The sequence below is a fragment of the Aphidius gifuensis genome, linkage group LG5, assembly GCF_014905175.1.
Source record: "Aphidius gifuensis isolate YNYX2018 linkage group LG5, ASM1490517v1, whole genome shotgun sequence".
Classification (NCBI taxonomy): Eukaryota; Metazoa; Arthropoda; class Insecta; order Hymenoptera; family Braconidae; genus Aphidius; species Aphidius gifuensis.
Window position 1 is genome coordinate 229,607 of NC_057792.1, and position 10,731 is coordinate 240,337.

Below are 10,731 nucleotides of genomic sequence, written 5' to 3' on the forward strand. Positions count from 1 at the left end.
ATCCTGGATTTTTCTAAAACCATATTTTCGTTAGTTGAGCTTGATATGTCGAGCTTTTATCTCGTGTCAAAAAAGCAGAATAAAAATTTATTTTCATCCAAAAAATAGATAATACTATTTTCATATTAATAAAAATAAAAAAAATCAATAGAAATTACTGAGAATAAAAATAATTATCAACGGTCATTGATTTGCAAATTACCCACATCATCAATAATTTATTATCTGATTTCAATCGTAAATAAAATTTACGTCAACTATGTAAACATAAAAATGTGTGATTTTTAATTTTTTTAAACGACTGGATTAATTGATAAATCAATCAACAGCCAGCGAACATCATCATACAAATTAAATAATTTTATTTAAACATTATAACACAAATTGCATATAATATATAGATAAATTTTTTCAATTTTTTTCATATCAATATAATAATGTGTCCTTGTTGAGGAGGTGTGGTTGGATCACATAGTATATTTTACACGCACTCGTACATAATATTTTGAACTATTCAATATAATTGCATGTACAACTTGAAAATTACGTAAAAATGAAAAAAAATAATCATATACGCACTATTAAATAAATACGCAACAATGTCAAATAATTTAATTACCATTATAATGTTATTTAAATAATTACATTTGTTGATAGAAAAAAAAAAAAAAGTCTTTTGTCTCTGTGATGATTAATCCAAAAGAAAAAAAAAAAAAATAATATAAAAGGATGTAGGAAACTTGTGAGCATGATTATCCTTGTCCCACATAAAATATAAATCCCAGTGAGTTAATATATTATTGATATGATCTGATTGAAGAATCATAGACAATAGAAAATAAAAATAAATTATAAAAATAAACAAATTTTATTAATTACATTATTTAATAAAATTTATAATGATGATTGCCTTCTGGCATGGTCAACGGACTATTGCATATAGAAAAATAAGGTTGAAGAAAAAAAATAAAAAATAGCCAGCGTATGGAATTCTCAAGTATTTAATTTGTTTTTTTTTTTTTTCCTTTAAATGAATGGATTTTTTTTATTTAATGATTGACAGTGGATGGAATCCATGACGACACAACGATAAAACACGTAGACCCAACTGATGCAATCAAATTTTAATTACACTTGCGCGAATTGATTTTTAATTTTATTTAAATAATTCGAGTTGTGATTAAAGCTGCAATTTTTTATTAGATCACATAAGTACTTATAGACAATATTGGTACCGGATATAAATTCCTTTGTTTTGTCAAGTAACAAGTTGGAATTATACATATACTCAATAGTTCAATAAGAGAGCACGGATGTGGGCATGGAACTTTGATATCAAGGCTGCATTGCTCTAGAAAGCCTGGATCTAATTTTTTTTCTAAATAATTTTTTACAATTTTTTTATTATCTATTTTGCGGTAGTGACTGTTGAATCGAGTGGTACCGATCAGAGTCATTCGACACAGACCAATGACAACTCATATATCTCATTGATAAATTACACGCTTCAATTAATATCAATTAATATATTATTTTTTTAACAAATTAAATTATATGAAAATTTAATTTTCATGATTTTCAGTTGAAAAAATTTTATCATTTTCTCAAATCACATTAAGTGTCATTGAAATGTGAAAATCATTTGTATTGTCTATAAATAATATCCTTGATATAAAAAATAAAAAAAAAAAAATTCATATGAAAAATAAACCTTGATTTTTTTAAATGTACTCCAGTCAACCATAAAATTTTACCATTAAATAAAGTTGTTTTATATTTTTGATGACACATTTACGAAAAACTTGATGAATTTTTTAATTTTTATATTTATTTATTTATAATTAAGGTGAGTGAGAGCCTAAGGAAGATCTAATTACGCAATAATTGAGTGCCTTGTGCCACTTTATTGACAAAATTAAATATTATCATAAGAAAAATATCAAATAAACAAAAAGACATGAAAAATAAAATTAATAAATTAATTAGTGGTGGTACATCGTCAGGTTGAGTTCAAGGTTATTAAATTAAGTCTTTCAAAATACACTTGTTATATTGCAATTTGATGTTGAACCTGATTCAAAGAGGTCGAGGATTTGTTATTTATATTATTTCTTCATTTTTATATATATATATTTCATTCCATCTCTGTCAATTGATGATTAAACAAATAATTATTGTCCTGAATTTCTGTCAATTACTTTGTCCATGTGTTTTACTATTCTAGCAAAATAAATTTTGCAACAATAATTAAATAGACACAATATTACTATTTCATCAACTCTGTAAAAATAAAATGAATGAATTGTTTTTAATACATAATCAAGAACCAGGATTTAAATGTAAAAATAATTGTCTTGTTCTACATCCGCAAATGATAATGCAATATTAAAAAAAATATTAACCCTCCAGGTAAATTTTGATAAATATATATCAATCTATGTGTCACACTGTCAATTAAATAGTCGATGATAAAATACCCAATGAAAAAAAAATTGACTGATAATTTTTTTAATTCTGTAATCATTGACCTTGTGCAAATTATAAAAATTAAAAATAAAGGACCTATATATGTATAATGACTGATATACACAAGACCTTGTTGAAGACACTGTAAAATTGTTCAAGGTCTTGTTGTCATATTTTTATTTTTATCATTTAGATAAAGTTTTTTAAAAAATAAATTATAAATTCGATGGATAAATGAACATTATATTATTATTTACAAAATCTCAAATTTCATTGTTAAATATAATTTATTTATTTTAAATTAATAATCATTATTTTGTATGTGAATTTAACGGTTGTTTTTTATTTTCTTTTTTTTTTTTATGAATAATTATCATGACATTGACCTTGAAATTTAATTCAACGTATGAATAAAAAAATATATATATTAAAATAATAAGTAGAAATTTATAACAATGATTTACATTAAAGAAAGAGATGAATTTTATTTTCATTAATGCGTAAATAAATGTAAACCGGTAATTTAATTATTTATTGGTAATAATAATAAATGCGGCAAAGGCCAAGGCAATATTAATATATTACATCATTTGCCGGTATTCCTGGGCTGCCCCAACTTTTTAAATGTAAAATATTATTTTATTTATTTTTATTTTCGTATTATAAAAGTGCATGGATCTTTGTCAAGGTCATGGTGTGTATTCAATATAATCAATTTTCATTTTATTTTATTTGTTTACATTTTAAAATTTTCATTTTAAGGTGAATTTTCATTTGAAGCGATTTTTATTTAGGAAAATATTGATAATAATAATAAATTAAAAATCATCGTTTTCATTATTTTATTTTGTGACAAGTTGTTTCATGGAAAGATAAATTATTAAATTGTCACGTGTTGATAGAGTTGATTTATTGTTTAAATAAATTTATAAAATTAATAATTATTAATAATTATTGTGCGAATGGATCGTGGCAAGATGATGTTGACATTGGGTGCTGGAGTTGCAATTGGTGTTGTCTTAACAACGTGTATTCTGTCAATGTTTAGAAATTCATTTTTAACATCATCAACAGAAAAAACACAAGAACCACAAGAACCAACAAAGACCTCATCATTGTTATCAAATGGCAAGTTGTTTTATATTATTATTTAATTATTAAAAACTATCCTTGAAATAATAAATAATTGTTTTCTTTTTTTTTATTTAAATTTTAGATGAGACGAATCATAAAAACACAACATTTTGGCTAACTAGATTGATAAATCGTTTTAAAAAAAAACCTCCATCACCAATTAAAGCATCATTGACTGATGAAAATTCTAAAAATTTCGATACTTTTCATGAAAAAAGTATTGATAAAAGTATTGATGAAAAATTATGTCATAAACGTGAACATAAAGTGAGAGTACAAGTTAATCGTTATACAAACAATGATGAATTATCACAAGAATATTGTTCAATATTTCATACTCCAGATACATTGAATTCAAGTCAAGATAATGTTGGTTTTTTATACAATACAATACCACAAGCAGTGATTGGTAGAATGAATAAAAGCCATGGTGATGATGATGATGATGATGATAATAATAATAATTGTATTAATAAAACACCAAAAAAACCACCAAGACGTCATCCACCAAAAAAAAATATTATTGTTAATGCTGATGTTCACAGAGAACAAACAGCAAATTCATCAACAACATCAATTTATAATAAAAGCCCCAATGGCCATTCAACACTCAATGAAATTTCCTCTAAAAATTCTGGTATCTCTAGACCATCATCAGCAAATATAATAAGTATTTCTGGTCAATCAAGTCAAACTGGATTAACTAGAAATTCTGAAGAACAAGAAATTATCAATAAACGTAATGATATTCTGTTGGCTGATACACCAGTACCAACTATTCAAAATATTCAATTGTCATCAAGAGTATCAAGTGGAATAAATAGTGAAAATAATAAAAAAATAATTGAAAATGATATTGATATTGATATTGATATTATGAGGGAACAAAATAGTCCACTTGATCTTTCAGCAAAATCAAAAAGCAACAAGTGTGACAATAATTTTGAATCATCAAGTTCAACAAATCAAAATAATGAAAGTAACAAGTCACTTTGGAGTACATTTTTTCGTACCAACACTGATAACATTTATTCATTATCAAAAAATGAAATTAAAACATCAAGTCCATGCCCACGTGGTAAAGAAACACTTGCTAAAAAATTTTCAAAGTTAGTAAATTTAAATAATATTAAAACTCATAAAGTTAAATTAAAAAATCAAATTGATGATTTAACAATAACCGAAAAATTTATATCTTTACCAGAAAATTCTGATAATAGTGAAAAATAATATTAATAATTATTTAATTTTACATTGTTGTTACGTGCATTTTTAATACATTATTATTTTTTTTTTTAAATTATTTTAATATGTAAATTTATTGATATTAATTGAAATTTAATTGTTGCTACGTTTGTAAAAATATTTATTTTATAAGATTAATTAAAATTTTACAAAAAAAACCTGAATTTAAATTATACTATATTGAGGATAAACCCAGACACTTGCTGATTAATCAACTTTCTTTTTTTCTTTTGGGTTTTTCCAAGCTCTTCTTCTATGTTTATCATGATGGTAATAAAAACATGCTGGTCATTTTGTATTTCACTTGGACAAAAAATAAATAAAAAAACGAACCAAATGACGCATGAGGTAGGTCATAGTGAGACCGGTTAATGATGAATAAAAAAAAAAAATCTATTTACTGAGTATTGGAAAGACCCAAGTCTGCTGATGAATAATCAGGTAATCATCAACACACTTTGAAAAACAAAAAAATATAGGATAAAAAATTCCAGAATAATTGAAAATGAAAAATTAATAATTCTACAATTTTTTTTTATTGCCTCAAACAAATTGTTAGGTATTTATTAAAGGAAAATAATTTTAATTTTCAATGCAAGTGATATAAGCTGAGTAATTATTTTTCATCACGATGATACTAATTAATATTATCAGAGTCAATTAAAGTTACTGAATTATTAAAAATGAATTCGTAGAAATATTTAAATATAAAATTAATAATAATTATCAATAATTACAAGTTTAAAAATAAATAAATAAATAAATAATGCTACTGAGAAAAAACAATTTTCTTTTTTTTTATATAAAAAATTGAATATTACGTTTTACAAAACGTTTCAAGATAAATGATTTATAATATTGAAAAATTATAATTATTATTTATTTTTTTATGACACATATAATTTTCATATTACATTTAGTAGTAAAATAATACAACAGGAAGTGAATAAATCAAAATTTAAAATATAAAAATTTCCAGACGAAGGAATTTTTATTGTTGTATTCAAATTGCAATTTGTAATTATGTTGGCAATTAGAAAGGGCAAAATGAGCTGTTAATAATTAAAGAAAAAAAAATTATTAAAATAAATAAAACGTTGTTCTTCCACGTGTTGACTTGTTGACAAGGTCAAGTCTATTGCAACGCCTCATTGATCTTAAGTCTTAACTTTATTTGTTGTTATATATTTATTTATATAAATATATTTTTTTTTTTTCTTTTTTTTTGATTTTTTTAATAGACACATCTCAAGACCTACATTGATATAGTTCCTGTTCCGGCAATGAATCAACTTGATTTTATTTACAACTGCAAATATATTTAAAAAAAAAAAAAACGATAATTATAAATATTATTATTAATTTATTCAATAAAATATTTTGCATTTTATTTATAATAATTATTGTTTTTTTTTAAATTTATCGATATACATATTTATTGAAGATTTATGGAAGAATTTGTTTTTTTTTTTTTTTTTTCATTTTAAACACACCTTTATTTTATTTTTGAAAAAATAAAAAATACTAGACAAAAAATATTTCCATTATTTATATAATAATTTATAAATAAACAAAATTAAAAAATTCCTATATGACAAACATAATGATGTCGTAATATTACGTTGCAGAATAAATATTTCCATTTAAAAAAATCTCGTTTTCTACTCGGGGTAGTTATGACTATTGATATTTTTAAAAATAATTATTCATCAAAAAGTCTGCATGAAGAATAAAAAAATTAAATAAAATTATTTATTAAAAGAGGGTTTTTTTTAGAATCCAATAGATTGTATACTTTCACTGATTATTTAATAAAAAAAATAGCAAATTTTCCCTTCACCCCTCAAGGTTAATATAAATAAAATAGAATGCAATTTGGTAATATACCATTAGCTGATTGTTGAGTGGTACATTACTGGCTGAATCAACAAATCGCGATCAATGAACGATAACCAATTTACATTCACCTGTTTTTATTCATTCAATTTTTTTTTTTTTTTTATTCAAATATATATATATTAAATTATATTAAATTAAAAGTTGACCAGTTGTTTTACAGAAATATTGAGAATTTTATAAAATTAAATTCTTTATTATCAAGGATTTCTAGTCATGAAGATTAAAATCATCAAAAATATTTAAGAAAATTTTAAGTAAATTTAAACAAAGCCTTGTAATTTATTATTATTATTTTTATATTTATTTCCTTATCTTGTAACTGGAACAAGTGCATGACGCACTTGAACGAGCAAGACGAGTCAATTGATGGGTGTAAATTCTGTAAAATGACAAGCCTCTTGCTGACCATGAAATAACACGATAAAACAAGGACAAATATCATCAAATGATTGTAGTAAACCATTGTCAAATCAAAATATATATCGAGTCATCATAAAATATTTAAAAAACAATGAAATTTGTTTTGACGAAACCTTGGCTTTCAACAATGAATTTATTATTTACAATTTTGTTTATCGAAGGTTTTTTTTTTTCTTTTATATATATCATGAGAAAATAGTATGACCTCTTGTTTTATATATGAAAAAAATAGATAAATAAATAAATAAACAAGTGTTGCTTTGTCAATCATCTGAATTTACATTATAAAAAAAAAAATAATTTATTTGAATTTTTGCGTGTTTAAATACTTGATGATAAATTATAGATAAAAATTGATTAAATCGGTAAATATTTTATAATAACATGCATCCCGTTTGGGGTCAAGTGAATGACAATGATTTCAGATCAATTTGCATCTTGACTAGAGCAAAATCCAGCTGGTTTGTACAACAAGGTCAACGTGCACACGTTCAACATGTGCTCTCGTTATATCATTATTGATGGAAAAAATTAAAATACAATTACAATATAATTTTAATAATCATAAAAACAACAAGGTGCATAATGGTGCATTTAAAAAATTCAATCGAGAAAATATAAAATCTTGACAAGTATTTTAAATTTCAACTGATGATGATTGAATTTTGAATTATTTTTCAACTGAAATATAGAATAATTTTTATACTTTTCACACATATATTCAATTTTATTTAGCAAGATTGATATCAAGATTTTCTATGTCATATAAAATCTTTTTTTTTTCTTCATTTTTTTATTAGTCAAAAAAATAAAAAAAAAAAACATAATCCGTGCACGTATATGACAATTTACCCTGAGAATAAAATATTGTGTATAGTTATAAAGTGGTGGTAGTTTTTTCGCCCCAGATTCACAAGTCACTTGCATTAATCCACCCACTCGACAATTGTGTGACGTTAAGAAGCAGAAAAATCATAAAGGCAAAAGTGGATTTTGACGTTACTTCTCGACCCAAGACAAAAAGAAATAAAATATATGATAAAAAAAGAAAAAAAAAAAAAAAACAATTCATTCATTCAAGAATAAATGTGCAATTTTTTATGATTATTGCTTGACGAAAAAAAAAAAAAATGGAAAGAATATATTTTCAGGCAGCTAAAAATGTTGAGCCAATATATTTATCTGAAAATTAAATAAACTACATCTACATCAAAATGCAATTGCACGTAAATTTTTTTATGTTATTTTTATTATTATATTTATAATTCTTAAAATGGTTATTGTTTTAAATTATGGTGAACATGTTGGACAATCAGTCAAGGTATGTTTACGGAAAAAGTATGAATTTTATTCTTCAAACTTGACGAGAATGTTTCATTTAAATTTAGTCATTGTCCTTCATTTTTTATGACAAAAAATTTAATTGTTTAAATTATGGAAATAATTAAAAATAAAATAATTTATTTCAACTATTTTTTATTGTTTATTTATAAATCTTGAATTTATAATGACAATTTTATCCGCATGAATATAGAAATATTTTTTTATTCATTTCTTTGATTTTTTTTTATGGATGAGAGTTGAAAAAATAATTATAAATTGAAAGATTGATCTTCAAGATGACCGTCTCGTATCAATTTTTCAAAAAATAAAAATTCAATTGACCTTGTTATATTATTTCTTAAAAATATATAGTATAACCAGTTTGCCAAATGAACAAAAGATTTATCATTGAATGAAAAAATAATAAATAAATAAATAAAAAAAAAAAGATATTAATCTAATAATAAAGTGGTAATGAAATGACAATGGGGTGTGTGTATAAAATGGAAAAATGTCCTCAAGTGTCAAACAAGATTTATCACTGATTAATGATTTTCATCAGAATTAAATTATCCCCATTAGTTTATAAATTACAGAAAAATCATCAAGGCTAGATTTCTCATTTATAATTTATTCTCATTTTCCCACATTTAAACTAATCAAAAAATAATTTTTAAATTTATAAAAATAATATACAAAACAATAGTATTTATTTTAAATAATTACCATCTATAAAAAAATATTATTATTATTATTATTAAACAAATAAATAAATAAAGAAAATCGACATTAATCGCTACTAAATATAATTTATAAAAAATAAAAAAATCAGCTATAAATTTTAGATATAAATAAATTAATTTGAGATATATTATATCTCAAATATTGACGAATAAAAAAAATGAAGAAAAAAATATTGAAATACATATAAAATGAGTGGATAATGAGACAAAGTGAGGGAAAAACTTGGTGATAATCATCCAAGCATATCGACACTGACCTGTTCGTTTCTAAAAATTGCGTAATAATATTATTTTTATTTTTTATATATATGTTATTTTATTTTTCTTCATCATCATCTCATTGTTTGTCAAATAATACATGTAACCTTCGATATTACAACTAAAATAATACGCTAAAATTAGCAACAACATTTACAAGGAAAAAAAATAAAATATTAACTCTAATTTAAATGAAAACATAATTGTTTAATCAATGTGATGAATATAATGAAAAAAGAGCTTGATGATATTAAATTTAAAATTTGTCAATGGGAATATTTGGTTGACAAAGTGTTTGGTGTCAGTGGCATGCTATTGTTATCCTGTCCAATTAACACACCAACGACATGATAAGCCAACAGACAAATCAATAATAATAATAATAATAATAAATTATATTTTAATAAATCAATGAAATTTTATTTACAAAAATATAATTATTATAATCGAGCCCCCTTATTGTCTCAAGGAATATTCATTTGAGACTTTTGCTGATAAAAATTATTCAAGGTTTTTTATCGACTGGTAAATTTGCATCGAGGAAATCATTATATTCAATGATGTTCTTTATTTATTTATTTTTATTTATTTTTTTTTAATTATTACATAATATACAGGAGACGATAAACATTTGACAACTGATTGTCAAACAAATCGACAAGTTGTAAATTAAATTTTATCATTTTTAAAATCAATTTGATAATAATCAATAAATGACAAGTTGTTAATTAATTTGAACAATATTATAATTGATAAATTGGGCAAATAAATTATCATTTTACAATTATATTGACACACCAATTAATTAGAAATGATGTAGTTATTAAATTAAATATATTTATCAAGCCGTGAAAATACATTAATTTAAAAATATTGATATTGATCAATAAACAAGTCAAGTAAATATATTTAATTTTCAAATGATTATTCAATTTAAATGATGTTATAACGTATTTATGTTGTGACAAATTATTTTATAATATTATTTAATTTCTGTATACTGAAAATTCATATTTAGATTATTTTTTTTGAATTTCATAGAATGCAATATTTCATATACATGTATGTTATGATAAAATAATTATAACTTTGTGGCCTTGGTACATGAAAGTAAAGATCAGGTTTTATCTAGAGAGAGACTATTTCACTCTTTTTTTTTTTTTTTTTTTTTTCAAATGATAAACTTGTCACAAATTAAATGTCATAATGTTGATTAAAATTTTTTAAATATAAATAAATAAAA